This window comes from Thunnus maccoyii, chromosome 8 (genome assembly GCF_910596095.1).
Source record: "Thunnus maccoyii chromosome 8, fThuMac1.1, whole genome shotgun sequence".
NCBI classification, from domain to species: Eukaryota; Metazoa; Chordata; class Actinopteri; order Scombriformes; family Scombridae; genus Thunnus; species Thunnus maccoyii.
In genome coordinates, this window is record NC_056540.1 from 2,978,258 (window position 1) to 2,996,886 (window position 18,629).

At 38.6% G+C, this 18,629-nt stretch overlaps 2 long non-coding RNA genes across 3 annotated transcripts; both read left to right on the forward strand.

Annotated features, from left to right (window-relative positions):
* The first annotated feature begins 15,497 nt into the window (after positions 1 to 15,497).
* LOC121902188 lies at positions 15,498 to 17,107 on the forward strand. 2 transcript variants are annotated; one of them, XR_006097486.1, is made up of 4 exons: positions 15,498 to 16,107; positions 16,234 to 16,356; positions 16,796 to 16,881; positions 17,021 to 17,107. It is a non-coding gene; the product is annotated as an uncharacterized LOC121902188 (long non-coding RNA). The 2 variants fall into 2 exon arrangements; XR_006097485.1 differs by having other exon boundaries at positions 16,234 to 16,881.
* Positions 17,108 to 17,113: 6 nt separating this feature from the next.
* On the forward strand, positions 17,114 to 18,428 carry LOC121902187. Its single transcript, XR_006097484.1, has 4 exons — positions 17,114 to 17,704; positions 17,890 to 18,012; positions 18,169 to 18,230; positions 18,337 to 18,428. It is a non-coding gene; the product is annotated as an uncharacterized LOC121902187 (long non-coding RNA).
* The last annotated feature ends 201 nt before the right edge of the window (positions 18,429 to 18,629 follow it).

Here is an 18,629-nt window from a genome sequence, read left to right on the forward strand (position 1 = left end):
CTGTAATTCTATGTTGAGAATATCATTAAAAGAAAAATATTGGAATTGAGATTCACTGTGGTAAAAAATCTGGAAGTGGCTGCTCCATCAACTTTGCAATTCTATGAATATGATTAAGTTGACCTTCTGACCCTACATGCAGTAGGGCATTCATGACCCCCAAAGGGTGAATCATAAGGTATGTTTTGACTCTGAACTTTCATCTAGTTCCACCACAAGGCTTCATATTCATATCAAAATCTCACGGGCAGTTTGCCATAAAATCTGGTTTCCAACCCATTTCCAAAATTTCCAACAGTTCTACTTAGGCAGCAATACCCTTGGACAACACACAACAAGACAATTTATTCAAAGAAAGGCTGTGAAAAGACATATTGGCATGCACTTGGTGAGTAATTTGAATTGGAATGAATGAGCAGGTTTCTTGGAACACGGTATCCAGTTCTCTTGATGGATTGCACACAGAATCTCCAGTCCTGTACTAACAGGATTGCTGAATTTTAAAACTATCATACTATAATATTTACTGAGTCCAGGTATGGGATAAATTGGTGACTATCTTGTTAACCTAAAGATAAAGCATTCATCTAAAACAGCTTTGGAATTTCTGGAGTCTGTACTTAGAACTTTAGCAGTTCCCCTCTCCCCAGTCTCTCTGCTAACAATATTTAGCACCTACAGTGTCGATGCAGAGAGATTAAATATCAACCTTCCCTTCTGACTAATAGACAAACAATTCTATTTCCAAAAAGTCTGACCGTTCCTTTAGATAACTAGCAATTAGGAACCTTTAAAGGTTGTTGCATACAATAATGGCCGAGCCTCTAATGCATTTTGTCATATAATTGATACGATTAGACCTGAAGGCTGAAACCAAAATTTGACAGAATACAAAAAGAGAATGTAATTAAGTGCATTGTACCTATGAAAAATTACCAATGCAGTGAAATGCAGTGTTTGGAGTTTTTCATTGCACATTTGATTCAGTTTTCACCCCCTCAAAGGAAAGTGAGTCCACCCAGCTAGCAAATTAAGCAGCGTGTAGCCGTCTTGCCTCTTGCCTGATCTAAGAATAGCCTGAGGCCCCCTTCCTCCTCTACACCTGAACTAACTTGGTTGGATGCCTGAGGAAAATTATGGTAAATATTATGAAAAGTCTGCTGTGAATTAATGATCATGCTCTTACTATGTAGACCTTTTTTAAATTGGGGAATCCTACAGTCTCCATTTTTTTGTTTCGCATGAGATGAAAGTTCCCACATCTTTCATATTGTTACATTCTGTCCACTGGTCTGATATGTGATTTATTTTTTCTGCCTGAGAACTGGCATCCGCATCTCTGTGTTGTTTTGATGTGATAGTGAGAGGCCTGGCCAATAGGGAAACCAGCAGGACAACAGACGAAACAAGAAGAGAAGCTCAGCAAGAGATAAGGCAGAGGGACAATAAGTGTGTGTGTGTGTGTGTGTGTGTGTGAGAGAGAGAGAGAGAGAGAGAGAGAGAGAGTGCAAGAAGAAGAGACAAACTCAAAGACAGGAACATTGACAAAGAACTGAGAAAAAAAGGGTTAATGATCAGCTTCCCTGCTGTTCAATCCTGTCATATTTCCGAACAGCTCTGTGTGTACTCATGTATAAGTGTGTGTGTGTGTGTGTGTGTGTCTACCAGGTATTCCTCATGTTGTGGGCACTCACCTCCCTTATGGGACAAAAAGCAAGTCCCCTTAATGTAAATCATTACATTTTAGGGTAAGGGTTAGGGTTAGGCATGTGGTGGTTATGGTTACGATTAGGATAAGACTCCAGGAAATGAAAATAAGTCAGTGTAATGTCCCCTGAAGTGACTTTGTGTGTGTGTGCGTCATCAGTCAAGATAGAGATGATGGAGTAAAGGCAGTGTAAACACAGAGATGGAGAAGGGAGCTTAACTGTGTTCTCAGCTCTGTCTGTGCACACACACACACACAAACACACACACACACCAGAAACTTAGACTCATACATGCACACATACGCAAAAAACACAGCTACAGATTTACACACTCACGCACACACCATGACATTTGGATTCCATTAAAAGTCTTTGACTCTGATCAATAATTTAATAACCTGAAAGGATGAAAGACTCATCATAATCGATACAGCCTCTTTGTGTGTGTGTGTGTGTGTGTGTGTGTATGTATAGAGAGAGAGAGCTGAGAATACAGTTAAGCTCCTTGTAAATGCAAACTCCATATATATACGTGTATGTATATGTGCTTGTGTGTGTGTGTAGAGTGAGAATATGGTGTGTTCTCACAGAGGAAACTGACAGCTTTCAGTCTTTGACAGCTAGCCTCTGCTTTGTTCAGTGTTACTTTGCAAATACACGCACACACACACACACACACACCCGCGAACCCACACGCACAAAGTGAATACTTGGTCTGGTCCCAGCTGTATGAGCTTGGTGCTACAATAGAAATCTTTTGTTTGAGTCTTTTTTTTTTGTCTTGCATTGTCATTGTGTCTCTGCTGGCGCTGCTATTAGTGCTGCTATTAGCGCTGGAGTCCACAACACATTTTCATTCATACATCCTCCTCTATTGGAATTTTCTGTGTTTTTTATTTGAATAATTTCTGTTCCCTGTTATACTTAGTCACTGTTGCCATGTTCCATGTTCAGATCCAAAGGACAGCAACATTGTTTGGTTTGTCCATTCAACACAATGGTACAGTGCAAGGTATCAACTACTGGTCAGTTTGCCATGTTAAATGATATGAATGTTAATAGGTCCACCACTTTGTGCCAGACTGGAATATCTCAGCAAGTATTGGATGGATCAGCAGAAAATTTTGTACAGAGATTCATGGTCCCCAGAAGATAAAGCCTACTGCTGTTAATTTCAATAATGAAAACTATGACTAAATATGCTCGTCAACAACCTTTTTTCCCCTGACATCATTAAACACTAACTGTGACTATATCACATGCAATATTGTTGACAAAAAAGATGAGACTAAAATGTAGTTTAAAAAATAAAAACTACCAAAATCTCTCTTTATTTTCATTGACAAAAAAGAGGAGACAAAATATTATAAACTAATGGGAGGCATAGCCTGCCAGAATATACGCATAAAAAGGAGGAAAATAGACATTTACATGTATATAGTGCAAGTCAAACTTGAACCATTACGCATCCATGTAGACAGCTGTATTAATTAAAATAACAGTGTATAATGTTTTTTTAACCTTATGTCATTATTAAGTCCATGGGGCACTTTTTTTTTCTTTTCTTCAGCACCACCTACAAAAACTTTAAGCACAGCAAGAGAAAATCCCAGGAAAAGTATGTCATCATAAATAAATAAGTAAACGAGAGTCAGTGCCTTCAGTGGCTGTAACCTGGATGTCTGACAGTTTCTGAAAAGTCACCTTTAGTTAGTACAAAGCCCTGTGCTGCTGCTGTGTTCATGTTTGAATGTGTACATCGTGGCCCTCTCATCGCTCAATGGTGTTGGTTTGGTGTCTGTGCTGTCAGTGTGGGTGTTTGTCTGTGTAGAGGTATACGTGTCCATGTTAATACCTTTGTCAGTGTTGTTTGTGCTGCTTCATTGTCATTCTGGCAAGAGTTAAGTACTTTTAATTATGCTGCAGCATCCCTCGCTCTCGAGCATTGCTGCCTGTTTCTTTGTCTTTTTCCCTTTTCTCTCGTTTGATTCCTTTTTCCTCCCGATTCTCATTTCTCTCTCTCTCTCTCTCTCTCTCTCTCTCTCTCTCTCTCTCTCTCTCATCCTCTCTCTCTCTCTCTGTCAGCATCTTCCTCCCTTTCTTCATTTACAATCTCCCACACACTCCCTCTTTCTCAAATTCCATTTCAGTGTCTTGCTTTGGCAGGACATGCTGAGCTAGTGCCAAGGCAATAATGAGAACTGTCAAGCAGCGACAAATGAACAGGTGAGAGAGACGCAGGGAGAAAGAAAGAACGAGGGACGAAGAGACAGAGAGAGAGAGAGACATGAATATGAAGTACTGGCACTGCTGTGACTACTGACAGTCCACTCACGCATGCATGAACACACAAGTACACTCCCATCCTGCTCTCTGAGCTTGCAATGCAGGCCTCCACCGATACGAGCCTCCACAGCCGATAAACACACTGATATCTAGATTGAAGCTGTTTGTTCTACTGTTCAACATTTTAGCAAGTGTAACATATTTCAAAGAAGCACTCCAGAATGAATGAAAATTGTTTATGACAGGTCAACTCAAACATGTAACCCCTTCTCCTAAAAATGACATTTATATACTACTAATCTGCAACAGATACAAATATGAAAGAAATATGATGATGCTTTTTTGTCACTATAATGAGGAGATATTTTGAAATGAATGGATCTGCAAAAATGCAAAATGTTCATATCTGACAATGTAATTCATGTATTTTCTCTACAACATCTGCTAGTGCTGCCACCAGGCCAAAAAAAATATTCGCTCAGTTTCTCGATATGACGAAGAATAAATAATGAAAAGATTTTCTCATTATAATGAGACAGTTTACTATTCTAAAACTGTCCACAGAAACCAGAAGGAAAATAACCAAATCTACAATAAAATGTATTAATCATGGCATGTGTGTAATCTGACACACTTAGATTGTTGATTAGATAACTACAGTAGTATTGATCACTTTTATAATCAATCAAAAATACATCTTAGGCATCAAATTAAAGGTGGCTTTTCAGACCATCCCATCTTTAATAAAAGTCGATTGAACAATATCAGATCCATAAACACTGCATATATTTCTCTCCTTTGTTCACTATGTTTGTGTGTATTCTATATGTTGTAATTTGGTACATTAGTTGTTTTTTTCGGATTTTTTATAATATATACACTTATTTTCTATACAGTATAATACATGCCGTGGTTCATATTAAATTGCCAGTGTGCACAATAGACAGTACTGCATAAAAGGCTTCCTGTAATTTATAGACAGAGAGTCTGCAAATATGAGCATGAGATAGAGACGATGTTGTGACAGCATGACAGAGATAGATAGACATCTATGTGTGTGTGTGTGTGAATATAAACTATAGTACGTAAATGTGTGCATATGGCATTGAGTGTGTGTGAGTGTGAACCATAAACAATAAACTGCAGATGGAGTGCAGTGTGTGTTTGTTTCCTGAGTGTGCTGACTGAGTCTGCAGCCATTTTACCAGACTGGATCATTCACTTTATCGGTTCAACACACAGTCATTTAGCATACTGTTGCCTTCAGCTTTTTTAAGTTTTGATGTTTGTTGTTTTTGGACACACATTTTGATATAAAGTGCTTTTTAAAGCCTGCAAACTATAGGCAAGTTAGTGTTGTCACTGAGAAGTAAATCTGTACACATTTTTCACATCAAGTTAAATTTTGGTAAAATTTGATTCACAAATTCGCACCATTGACCAATAGAAGGCTGTCTTGACAGTGCTGACCTTTGAGAATCAAAAATGGAGAAAGCTGTCGTATTAGCTATTAGCTGTGTTGCACCATTCACTTTTATTTGTCCTCCTCCATCGCAGTAAAAAAAGAGCAGTGGTTTGCGGGCAGGCATGAGACAGGAGACTATTGTACATACATGTTTGAATAAAGTGTGTTAAGTTATTGTACCATTAGTGACCAACATAACTTTCTGTTAATCAACACGTTTTGTTATTGAATATTTAATCTAGTTTAACCCTTCTGTTGTCTTCCCGTCGACCATGCAACTTTTGTCCTCCCGGGTCAATTTTGGCTCGGGAGGACAAAAGTCCACAGATGCTATAAATTTTAGTAAAACACCCAAAATTCAATGAAAGTAGTGATCATTACTTTTACTTGCAAAGTGTGTGGTATGGAACCATTCATGTAATTTTCAGGCAATTAGATGGGAGAAATCCGTATTTGTGATATAAAAACATTTAAATATGGGTCAAATTTGACCCGAGAACAACAGGAGGGTTAACATACAGTAGTTATTACTGATTTGGTTTCATCTTTATTCAGAGAAGCTCTGACTTCACCTTCAGATGCAGCAGCAGCTCTCGGTTGCTCTGCTCTGTTGCGTGCGGGCTGACTCGCACGCAACACTCACCACGAATGTGGCTGTACATGTTTTGAGCAGTGATGCATTTCTGGGGGGCTGAAGTGATTATGGATTGTCTTAGGGACATAATGGGAACTGAAAATTGCAATTGTGGTTTTAGGAGCTGGAAAACTGAGAGGGCAGCCCCCCAGCTGTAACTCAATGTTGAGTAGGCCTACACATGTTACTAAAATTAAAACAATATGCATAAAATAAAATAAGTAAGAGCGGATAAAAATATGAAATTATATAGTGATATTAATGTAAAGTAAGCTCGTTGTTAAGTTACTAAACTAGATCTACAAGGCTTGGAAGTAAAAAGCAGGTGGATTTATCAGACTGGATCATATTTAATTTACATTATGTTATTATTTTTTTAGTTGCTTAGTAGCCCCACTTGTTGGTTCCATTTCCCAGGCTCTTTGCTTTCATTTCTCGCACAGTCATGGAACAATATGATGCATCTACTTGCACTTTTATCACACAGAATAGAAGTCATAATCAATAACTAGAGGCTCTCTCCTGCTCTGTCTCTTAGCTGTCTGTCTTTCTCACTTGCTCATTCTGTCTTTCACCAAAAATACCCTCCAGTATGTTAGCTATTGGAGCTATAAATAACAATCAGAATGCTAAGTCATTTACAAAAAGCTTCTGCATAATATTTTAATGACTACTTTGGAGAAGCTAAGTGATGATGTCAGAGCCAAACATTACTAAACATTAATTTTGTTCACATTCTACATTCACATATAATCTATTCCATGTGAACTGGCTGACTGAACTGTTGTCAGCTCATGAAAAAGCTTTAGCATTTGCAGCTGGAAACACCTGGGCCCAGGGCTATGAATGATGCATTCACGCAAACACAATGCCAGCTCTGCTCTCCACACAGTAAGCGGTTATTAAAAAATGAAAGTGCTGTGAGAATATACCTGCAGCTGAGATTAACAGACATATTGAAAGGTGGCACAATGTCAAACAGAGCTTCAATCTCATTCCATTATATGATATGGAAGTCTGTGTATGATCTAGTGTGTAAAATAAGGACTATATATTGTCACCCGATTTGTACAGTGCAGTGTGAGTAACAATAAAGAACTTCACGTTTGATTTGCTACATGTTGTCAATCAATACATTATGGCTCACAGTATAAACCAATGTGTAACTGCTGTGCATAAAGATGCACAGGCTGTTTTGGCTGTTAGATAATGTTACTTGTCAGACCTGCTGCATGTCAAGCCCCAAAGCACCAGACTGTTTTACAAGGAGTGTGTAGTGGGTCCCCAGTACAGTCACTGAGCCTCGATCATTTTAATGACTGCATTTTTTATTTATGTACTGGTGCTGCCCCCAGGTACGACGCTAGCTGGTTAAGCATGTCATGTGATGGGCTTTTTACCTGAGCCACTGAAGTGCATGTTCCTGCTGTCATCTTTGTTAAAGGGCTACTCCAGTAATGTACTACTGGACTTCCTCAAGGTTGAGGGACTCACAAGAGGCAGATTTTTGAACAATAATGAAGCAGCAGAGGCTGAGATACCCTGAGTTTAAGTCTCTGGTATGGGTCAAGCTCCAAAAACTGGTGGAACATTTTCCACCAGGCAACTAATTAGAGGCTTTTGTTAGACTGTCCAGCTCCTCCAGAGCCACAGAAGGCTATTATACAAATCAAATTTCGAATTAACAAATTTCACAGACTAAGTGGTGCTCCTCAGACTGAATTTCTTGTATAAAATCAGTGTCATTTTTCAAAATTTCTCCCATTTTATCACATTTTGGAGTGTCAAAATCATTCTGCACTGTTGTTCTATGGACAGCTGCCAGCACATTCTATCTCCTACCTCTGACACATGCTGTCTCCAGTTGAGGCTTTTCACCTGCTAAAGAGAAGCTTTACTGGAAGGCCATTAACACCTGAGAGATTCCCACCAGATCCACCCCTCTTTTTTCATGAGCAACATATAATCCCTCACCGGCTTCCCACAGACAAATGTGTTAGCTGGAATGCACAAGTAAGCTGGATAACCTCTACTGGACGGTGAGAATTGTGCCCATGCACCACTTATGTGCCAAAAATAACACCTTTTTGAGTTTCGTAAAATACTGTAATCTTCCTCCATTTTATTATCTCCCTTTTGACTCCTGTTTTTGATTTGGCTTAAGTCAAAGCATTGTAATTTTAAATTTTATTATTTTCTTATTATTCTTTGCTTTGAGTGATAGGTCCACCAGCTGCTAGGTGGCTTGTTTCAGCCATTCACACGCCTCTTTGCCTATTTTTGATTGGCCGCTCTTCAGAAACCAACGGGTGACGGGTCTATGGTCAAGGCACAGTTTTGAGTGAAGGTCACCAGCTACTGTAAAAGTTTTAGCAAGAACCATCATATTCAGCTTTTCCTGCATTCTACTTCTACAGCAGCCTTCCTGTATGTTTGCTATAGATTACTCCACAGCACCCTCTACAGTGTTGGAGAGCATTTGCAATGTGCAAGCACAGTCGAGCATGTATACGTTCATTGTTGCGGACAGTGCAATCACACCCGCAGAGGACATCATGCATGGCTTACTGCATGGACCATGCTGAGAGCGTAATGCAGCCTGTGTAAACAGTTAATTAAATTAGAAGTATATCTGAAATCTCAAATTCTAATCCCTTACACTACTCATCACTAAGTATTTACATTACTGTAACGTGTTACAAAGTAATGTGTTGCTGCCCAACCCTGGTAGACAAGCTGTAAATGTTACTGAATGGACAAACCTCCAGTCCAGTGAATGTACTGGAATATGCACACAGTCTGTGAAAACAAGTGAAGCTGATTTTGGTTTATGGGAGTATACAGTATGTACTGGCTGTTCATGTGGCCAAAAGAAAAATATTTGCAGTATTTTTGCAGATTTTGTTTGTTTGTTTTGTTTTTGTCAGTACACACAAGACTTTATGGTAGGCTTTACCTCTACTTTCCGTAAAATAAAAAGTAAGATGCACATGAACAGCTTGGAAAGATTTCATCATATCTCCTGTTGTTTTATCTGTACAGTGACTACTCTGTCTACAGGGCAGGATGTGTCTGATTTCAAAGGATATTGAAGAAAAACACCTCTAACCAACAGAAAATAAAATACAGCTCATTTGGCATCTGTTAGTGTAACTTGTTAAAAGAATGTGCAGCAATCACACAATTAATCCTGGTCTCCAGCAGTGAAACTCACTAATGAAGCAACGCTTGATTGGATGGGATTTAAATTAATGAATGGACGTAGTAATAATAACAATTATACTTGTTAAACAACAGGAAATTAAAGAGCCAATTTGATGACCAGATCTCACTCTACCAAGTCCATTATGTTCCTGTATCAGGACACCTCAGGGCCTTATCACTGCTTTACCATGGACACTCACCACAAGGAAAACAGCGGAGGTTGTGTTTAATTCACTCAAGACAAATAATTAAGGAGACTGACAAGATGTTGCACAGGCCGTTGAGTATAGGATTGGATAGTAGTTGGTGGATGGTGCCTGTGCAAAAGTAAATCGAGTCAACTGGCAACATTCAGCAGAAAGTATACATCAGTGTTCCTGATGTGAGACTTTGGAGCAAAGAAATGTTGATAAATGTGTAGAGGTATTACTTTAGGCCATTTTGATATTTACCATGTTTATTGGCAATATAGTCATCATGAAGCTGCAATCTAAGTTGCCCCATGGCTTCGTGTTATCTTTGTCATGCCTATACTCACTGGTAGCATTTCAGAAGCATCTTCAGGTAGTCTATTCTTCAGCAGACACATTTCCAATATTGTTCAGTCATTTCTTTGTGTTTTTCAAGTGCACTGAATACACATTTGCAGCTCATTAATTATCTATGTGGTCAGGGTGGTGACATATTTTCTAGTTATACTGGTTGTAATTACTTTCCAGCATGCTCTTTTATCTTTATTTAATGTGACATTTGCTGAGGAATGTTTATTTAAAGGACTGTTGCATTCCTTGTTACATACAGAAACACAAACAAACATAAGAAAAAAAATAATTGTACTGTTTGTAGGTAAAGACAGAAGTCATTAACTAATACATTAATAAAGAATACATTTATATTAATTATCAATAAATATAGGCATTAAAATCAAACAAATCAAATTGCATGTTTTTTGTCCACTACAGCCTCCGTACTTGTCCTGTGGTCTCCTTTGAGATAAATCAGAAACAAAATGGGAGACATTTCTATTTTATAACTGGGTTTATGATGGTGCCCTCTAGATTTGCATTCATTTAATGGAATATCATTATTTATCAGTCTACAAAGATTGGGTCCTTATTTCAATACAGCCAATCAAATCTTCCATAAAGCGATAACATGACGTTCTATTTTAGGCAGAGCAGACGGTCACACTGAGCCTGATAGCATCCTGCTACACAACACAAGAGCCACAGACTCTGAACAACAATCCACATCAGCTTTCCTGCTAAAGTCTCCTTATGTAGCTTACAAACATGAAAACGTTTTGTCCTTGACCTTAGCTTGTTGAACAAGCTACCAAACAAACATTCCTTGGGGAAAAGTGCACTGTTAACATTTGTTAGCAGGCTAGAAAGCTGCAGCACATTAAACAGCATGTAAACATACCTGCAAATGTCACTTTGGTCTGGTCAGACGCTGGTATACTCTTCAGTACCACTGCTAACAACACACGGTCATCCCATGACTTGTAGCTTCAGCAGCTTGTTTACTTTGTCTCCATTCCATACAGTGTAACACTGGCACTCTGGTAACCTGTCAGCTGCTGTCAATCAAACGCAGACACTGACACATCCTTCCAGCTTGCTGAGGCAAATAGGAGCATTTCTGATATTTCTGTTTCTATTTAACAATACATTTAAAACAAATGTGTTGACATTATATTTGATTGCAAAGAGGGATGATTAAATGTGATTTCAGTTGGACTTTTATTATACACCTTAAAGTGAATTTAATATAGCAGCAACAGCTGCAAGGAGCTTTTTAACATTATTGTGATTGATAAAGACAGATAGGATCTAAAATCAAAAGACGTTTTATAATAGAAAAACTGTAAAGAGACCACGTATTTGCCAGTCAGTTGGCCATCGCTGCAGTGTTGCTACTCATTTACATGAAGTTGAACTCTCCCCTGGTGTGAAGTTGATGAGATCTCTGCCTTTCATTGAATACTCTGTCTTGCTACTTCTGTGGAAATTAACCAGTACCACTTGCTTTATCACTTCTTGTTGCTGCAAGTATGAGCTGATGTTTATATGAAAGTCTGTTGTGTTCCATCTTTTCAAGATGCATCTAGGAGTGTAATCTTGAGAGGGGAAGCGGTATGATGACCCCTTTAATAACCAGAAGTTTTCAGTCCAAACCATCTATAAAATTTCATAAAAAGTTGCATTATATTAAAGTTTCATCAGCAATTATTACCTACAGTCCCTTTATAACATTGATGCGAATACACACATGAAGTTTCAGAGATGCAAGAGTCAAAGAAACATGGAGTTACACAAAAACACTTATATGTGTTAGTATCAGCGTACATAACCCACACACACAGTGGAAGCATACAGTGTGTGAGCTATTGAGAGGATGGAGAAAGAGGAGAAAGAGGATCCTTGAATCCATCCTTCAGACAAGCCGACAGCAAGAGGAGGACAGAAGGCGGAGGACGATAGGGGGAGATAATGAAGGGGAGCACGGGATGAATGGAGTGGCAGATTAGAGAGGAGGAGAGTAAATTGAAAGTATTGAGTGACTGAGAGGAGGAGGAGGAGTGGAGGGTCGAAGAAAGAAGCAGCAGAGAGTGAGGCAAGTTGGCAGTCAAAAGAGGAATGAGAAGCAGAGAGGCAAGAGAAAATAGGGCCTTAGAGCTGAGGAGAGGAGAATGTGTGGCAGAAGAAATGTTTGAAAGGAGAACGAGCAGGTGGACGTGAAGGGAGACTTTGCAGACTGTGCAGGCTGCAGAGGAGGGCCACATCAAAGTGGAGGACCAAGGTTGGAGAAAGGAGGATAAAGACCTGAGAGAGTCAGAGAAAGGCACAGGAGGGATGAACAGTCTCAGTTACAACACACACTGATGACGGCACACTTTCTGTACATGTTAGTGGCTTAAAACTTTTTTATCAGAACATTTTACTTGAAAATTTCAAACTGGTGAATCACAAAAAGAATCAAATGTGTTCTTTAAATGTGATTTTAATCCTGCTTTGGTGCTTACCATCTTTAAAGGCTCTTTGAATTATAAAGGTGGCGATGTGGAATCATCTGAACCTTTTAAAATGGTTAGGGTTAGAGTAGCTCAGCTAATGGAAAAAAATAAGAAATGATGATTTGTTAATATATGTACATGTACAGTACCAGTCAAAAGTTTGGACACATTTTCCCATTGTCTTGAATGACAAAGTGGATGAAAGTGGATATGTGTGTGTGTGTGTGTGTGTGTGTGTGTGTGTGTGTGTGTATTAGGTAAAATCATCAGGAGATAAGAAAGATAATACAGGCAGTAAAAACAGCTGATAGCAGTAAAGAGCAAATGAAAGGTTGAGTTAATTAAAAGCAAGACCATTAAAATAAGTTTTGAGCACTTCTTGAAATTATCAACAGAGGATGCTTGTCTAATATGTGGTGGGAGTTTGTTCCGGATCTTTGGTGCATAACTGCAAAGAGTCTGCTTCACCATACTTTTTGCATTTTATTTGTGGCATATTTAATAAGCCAGCATTAAATGACCTAAGCGAACGGTTTGGAAGTAAAATAATTTATATACATATATATACATATATATATATATATATATATATATATATACACACACAAACACACACACATACATGTACACACCTTCCCATTCTCTTCATTTTTTTTACACTAACATGCATATTACATTTATTTTGCACTTATTGTTAAAACTTGTGGATGTATATACTGTAGATACTATTTGTATGTTTACTGTATATTATGTAACTGTATATTCCTTATATATATATAAAGTTAGATAATTTATGAGGAATATATATATATGTGTGTGTGGGGGGGATATTCTGTGTTGCACTTTGAGACCAGGACGTACTTTATCCACACAAACAGCAACATGCTTCATTAATGGTTGATAGAAAGTCTGTTGTTGTTGCCTTAGAAAAAAAAGACTTCATTTCTGTTGTTCTTGTGAAGAACAAATCAGTTCTGGTCCAACGGGCTAAAATTGTGGAATTAAATTTGTTTTAGAAGTCACATAATAAAGTGTAATTTCTGGTTGGTTTATTACACTTAATTTCAGCAGCATGCACTCCTCAAACAGCACAGTGACACTAGGGTTTCATGCCTCTCCTGTTATGGGGGCAGCATTAGATGAACAAGGTTATATTCATTGGGATTTACAAGAGCTGTGTGTCTATTTGGTTATCTACAGTAGATCTGTGAGAAATGATGTAAAGGTTTTGATGCAAACTATGAAAGTCGAAAATTTCAACTTTCATCTATTCTTGCTGGAGGATTTGCCTCCTGTACCACTGCCTGAACGTCTTTCAGATGCACTCCTTTCTGTTAATCTGATGGCAATTTAACATGTTGGTTGCATGTCTGAATAAGCACCCCAGTCACTTTTATATAAAAGTCAAAACAGAAATCACATCTTACAAGGTCAGACCTGTAACTCTTCCATATCACTTCCAATACAGCACAAGTCTTAAGTGGATACTGTCAGATTAACGTAAAGGCTGCAGTAGCAGAAGGTCAAACATGCAGAATGAGAGAAATGTGCATCTTGATCTTCCTTCTAAGATCACTGCAATAACTTTGTTATCTTAACGTTCCTCTAATGCACACAAAAAATAAAATTAGTTTCTAACCTATGAATCACTGTGAAAGAGTTCATTTTAAGTTGCTGAGGAGATTCTTCTGAGATCAATCTATGAAACAAAGAAAAAAAATCCCATATACAACATGTCTGAATATACACAGGGGGACATTAACGAATAAGACACCTCTGCCTGAACGACAAAAAGCCATTAGTTTAACAGATGAAGCCAGCAATGTTTTGTATTCCATGTCTGAAAAGGGCTCTTAACATGTGTTGTCACTGAGAGTGCATGAAAACTAGTTTCAAAACGCCAACAAAAAGCTAAAAGTAATGGATAAATGGTTGAAGAGTCTAGTTTCTGCCACTCAAAGTGGTTGGAGTACAAATACAAACTCAACTGAACAAAAAAAGGGCAAAAAAGTGACCAAGTCTTAAAATCAAACATTTGCACTGTATGACTCCTCTTTATGAACGTAGGGAAAACAGAGAGAACCTGGAAGAAAACAACCTGAAGGAAAATTCTGGTTTATTACAACTTTGATCTTATTTTTGTAATTTTGTTCAACATTCTGTAGTATCCTGGAACAATTACTTAACATTTTTTGTTAAATAATATTAATGTGTTTAATTACTTATTATTTAATTTACTTTGTATACAGCTTTGGTTAAGACTTTATTTTATTATTACAAGGTTGCTGGGGAGAAAGAAAAAATTAGTTATACTCACCCTATAGGAAGGGAGTGCCGTCCCTTTAAGAAAACCTGTGAGAGACACTATGTTCAAGCTAAAGGCACTGTCATTAAAAGAAATTGATGTGTTTTGAGCGTTTCATTTTGGGAATGCAACAAACTTAATTTTACTATAACTGATAGAAAACAATGGCTAAATCCACAGAAATCTGAAAGGGTAACTTGAACTAGAATTAGCCTTTAAGTTTGAGAAACACAAACAGGTAAACTCTGCACACACAGGGTTGGTGCTCACGTTGCTATTGGTGCATAAATTCTCTCCTCACAAGTAAAAACGATCGCTCCACTTAACTGGTCAAATTTGTGCAATCGAAGAGAATCAAAATGAATACACCTTGACAGCATTATTTAGCATCATGGAAGTTTTACATACAACTGATTTATATGGTGCTGTATATTGTTATTTATGTAAGAAGAAGTAATTGCTTGCGTTGAAAACTATTCAAATACAAAAAAATCTTTGGGAAACTGTAATGGTTATTTAATCACTGTGGTAACTGCAAGGAGTCTAATGTGGCATCCTGATTGAACAAGTTTTGAATAAATTATACTAACAAAGCGGGGGCGATCCCGCTGTAGACAGCATAACGGCTCAGTGCATCTCCCGCCATTTTATGGATGCGTACATTAGAAAGATGGCGAAAGAGCATGTGGCAGAGAGATAAAATGACATTTTATGCCACATACGACCAGGGAAGGACTGAGAATAATAAATGGCCCTGGGCTGTTTTATGTGGGCTGATGAATAATCTAAGTGAGAGGACAACACATCTCTCTCTCTCTTGTTTTGGGCCTGCTCAAGTGGCCCATTGAGCGACCGGCCCACTGGGATTTCTCCTGGTGCTCCTGGTGGCCAGTCCGACTCTGCATACAACTTTTAAAGCTAAGTTTTAAGTCAATATTTGAAAGGCATAACGTTAAAAGTGATATGACTAAGATGCATATGCCAATGGTTAGTTAAATGCTAATGCCACAGTTTGCTAGTGTTAGCTAAATTAGCTAGTTAACAATCTTACATTCCTTGACACATCTGGTGTGAAGGTCGCTTCTCTCACCCACGAGTTCAGAAGTACCTTAGAGAGCGGAGACCAGACATCACACACTACTATGACGTGTGGCACACTACAAAAGTATCATCATAATGAATCAAGTATTGTTATTGATAAGTTTATATTTATCATGGTTATATCATTGTTTTACATTTGTCATGAATGCATCCCGCAGGCATCAACAAGAAAGTGGAAGGAATCACTGAGGAGAAAGGGTGTGAGAGAGTAAAGAAGTGGCAGGCAAGCATAAAGAATCACCTTTACTGGTCAGCTGCAAACTCCTCAAGTGGGGGAGAGACTGTGGCCAAGTGGACATCCAGAATGGTCATGTGCATGAAGATCCCCTGTTCCCTGCCTGCCTGCATGGCCCTTCCAAGGCACCTCAAAGTGGCTGAAGCCAAGTATGCACTGAATGAAAATGCACTTTAGGAATTAAATATTCAGCGCATGCTTGTATTTTATGTATTTCTATACATGTTATATATTTCCGTTGTTTTCATATCTTTATCTTTATCTTTTAAATCTAGCCGCCGAGCCTTACTACAGGCTAGAAAAAGTGCTGGAGAACAAGCGTCTTCTCAAAGACATCTGAATGCTCAGCCCACTGCACCAGATCTCTAACCTGGAGATGTTATTATGTCCACAAAACTGTGTGTGTTACTCTCAATAAAATGCTTTCATTTCAGGCATTACCTGACCACATTCCACTTAAATGAGAATGCTGGACGCTGCCAGGCAAAGACTGCTAAATTAGACCTTCGGTATAAAGTCTGCTTCCCCAGGGACAGGAAGGGGGGCCTTCCATTGAGCCAGTCAAGACTCCACCACCTTGTCGTGACTTGAAAATGTTTACTAGTACTTTGATCTGACATTGCATTGATATAATTCAGATACAAACCATAGTGAAGAGCATAACAAACATGAAAAGTAATTAACATTATCATTATCATTAACAAAAACATCCTATAATTTTATTAAGGTTACATCGATGAACTTCTGAACCTCCTACTGTATGTAGTTACAGTATATAGTTAAAAAAACATGTACTGTCCTCTTCCTCCCTCCTTCCTTCTCTGTTTTGTCTTATAGTTAGATACCCAATAGGCTGCTGGAGGATGGACCACTACTCATCTGCTCTGCCTGCTATGGTGCATATGAAGTCCATCTCCCACACTGTATGTAGCTTATTCATGGTCTAGTCTGAAATAAGGTGTTCATGATCAAATACGGTATATGGTATAAAAAAAAGTATTGTTTTGAGGATGTAAGCTAGTTCCTCTCCCTGCCTATCTCCTTATCTGTTTTGTCTTATAGTCAGATACCCCACAGGCTGCTGGAGGATGGACCACTACTCATCTTCTCTGCCTGCTATGCTGCATATGAAGTCCATCTCCCACACTGCAAGTAGCTCATTCATTTTCTAGGAAGCAAGGCTTTTGTGTGTAAGTGTTTAGCAAACTTGTAACCTGTCTTCCCTCCACTATCCCACATCTGGCTGAAGAAGAAGAAGAAGAATGACTTTAACCACACTCTTTGATTAATATGGCATTAGCTAACGCTACAGAGCCATCATTTAGCATTGCATTCATGTTTGACATGGGCTGTGTTCATCAAGGTGAGGAAGATGTCAATCAATGTTTTTGAGCTAGGTTTTCTAATAGATGTTGACATTTATTTTCACTCAGATTTTTGTGGATGCTTAATGAAACACTCAACTTTAATATCATATATGCATTTTTACTATTTCAAACCAAATTTCCAGAGGCTTTAATGTTGTTAGCCTATGGTTTTATGCTGGCTTCTGGAGAAGTTATTAAAATGCATTTTTTTAATGAATTGGGTGGGGATTAACCAGGATTGTGCGGAAAACTGCCAATCTAATCTGGCAACACTGCTGATGGCATGCCATTGCCAGGTCTGCCCACCAATGAGGATGGAGAGGAGGCCACACTGGTTGGACAGATGATGACTTGCAAGGCTGACACCGAAGCCAAGCAGGTGAGGAAAGGTTCAGTTTGCCAGTTTATATTCAGTATCAGGTTTTTACTTTGCAAGCACATTGTTTCTCAAACTTTAAAAGACTTGATCTCTGTCATTATAATAGTCTTGTAATAGTCTTATCATAGATGTCTAACAGAGTTAATATATCTTATCTTGTCTCTGTCCTCCTTCTTTCTGTCCAGGCCCAAAATGACCCTGAAGCATGCCCTATAACAAGCAGGCAGAGATGAACAAGATGGACAGTGGCTACAAGAATGATCAGGACTCCCTGCAGTCTGTGTGAAGCAGCAAGGAGCAACTACAGGGTGAGCTAGCCAAACTCTACTATCAAGGTACCGTGTGTTATTTGTGAGAGCAGTTAGCACAAGCAAAAGGACTCATTTTTACTCACAGCAGCAGCCATTCCTTATATTATACATTTTGCATTAATGTTTGGGGTGTGTGTGTTTGTGTGTATGCAGCTAGGAAGGAGGAGAGTCTGCTGGACCAAAGAAGACGGCCAACCATGCAGAAACTGCGAGAGGTAGGTTGACTGTAAAATTCACTCACACATTTCATTCACTGGTCTGAAATATGACCATAAAAATACATTTTGTTTTTTTTCTCAAAATCTCCCTCCCTCTCTGCAGGAATGATCATCATACCTGGAGTACCAGAAACTGACGCGTGAGATCCACCACTTGTCACAGCTGAGGAGATCCAGAGGTCAGCTACTCTTCAGACAAAATATTTATTTTTAAAAATTTGTAAAAATTTAAATTGTTTTTTGCTGCCCCTTTAATGTTAAACACACTCTTTTTGTCTTTCCTGAGGTCTAACAGAGCAGGTTCTGCTGCTGATGCTAGAACATTGGGTTGTGTTTTTCTAGCAGACTTCTTCAGTCAGACCCCACAAGAAAAATCCAACTTCCAGATCCTTGTAT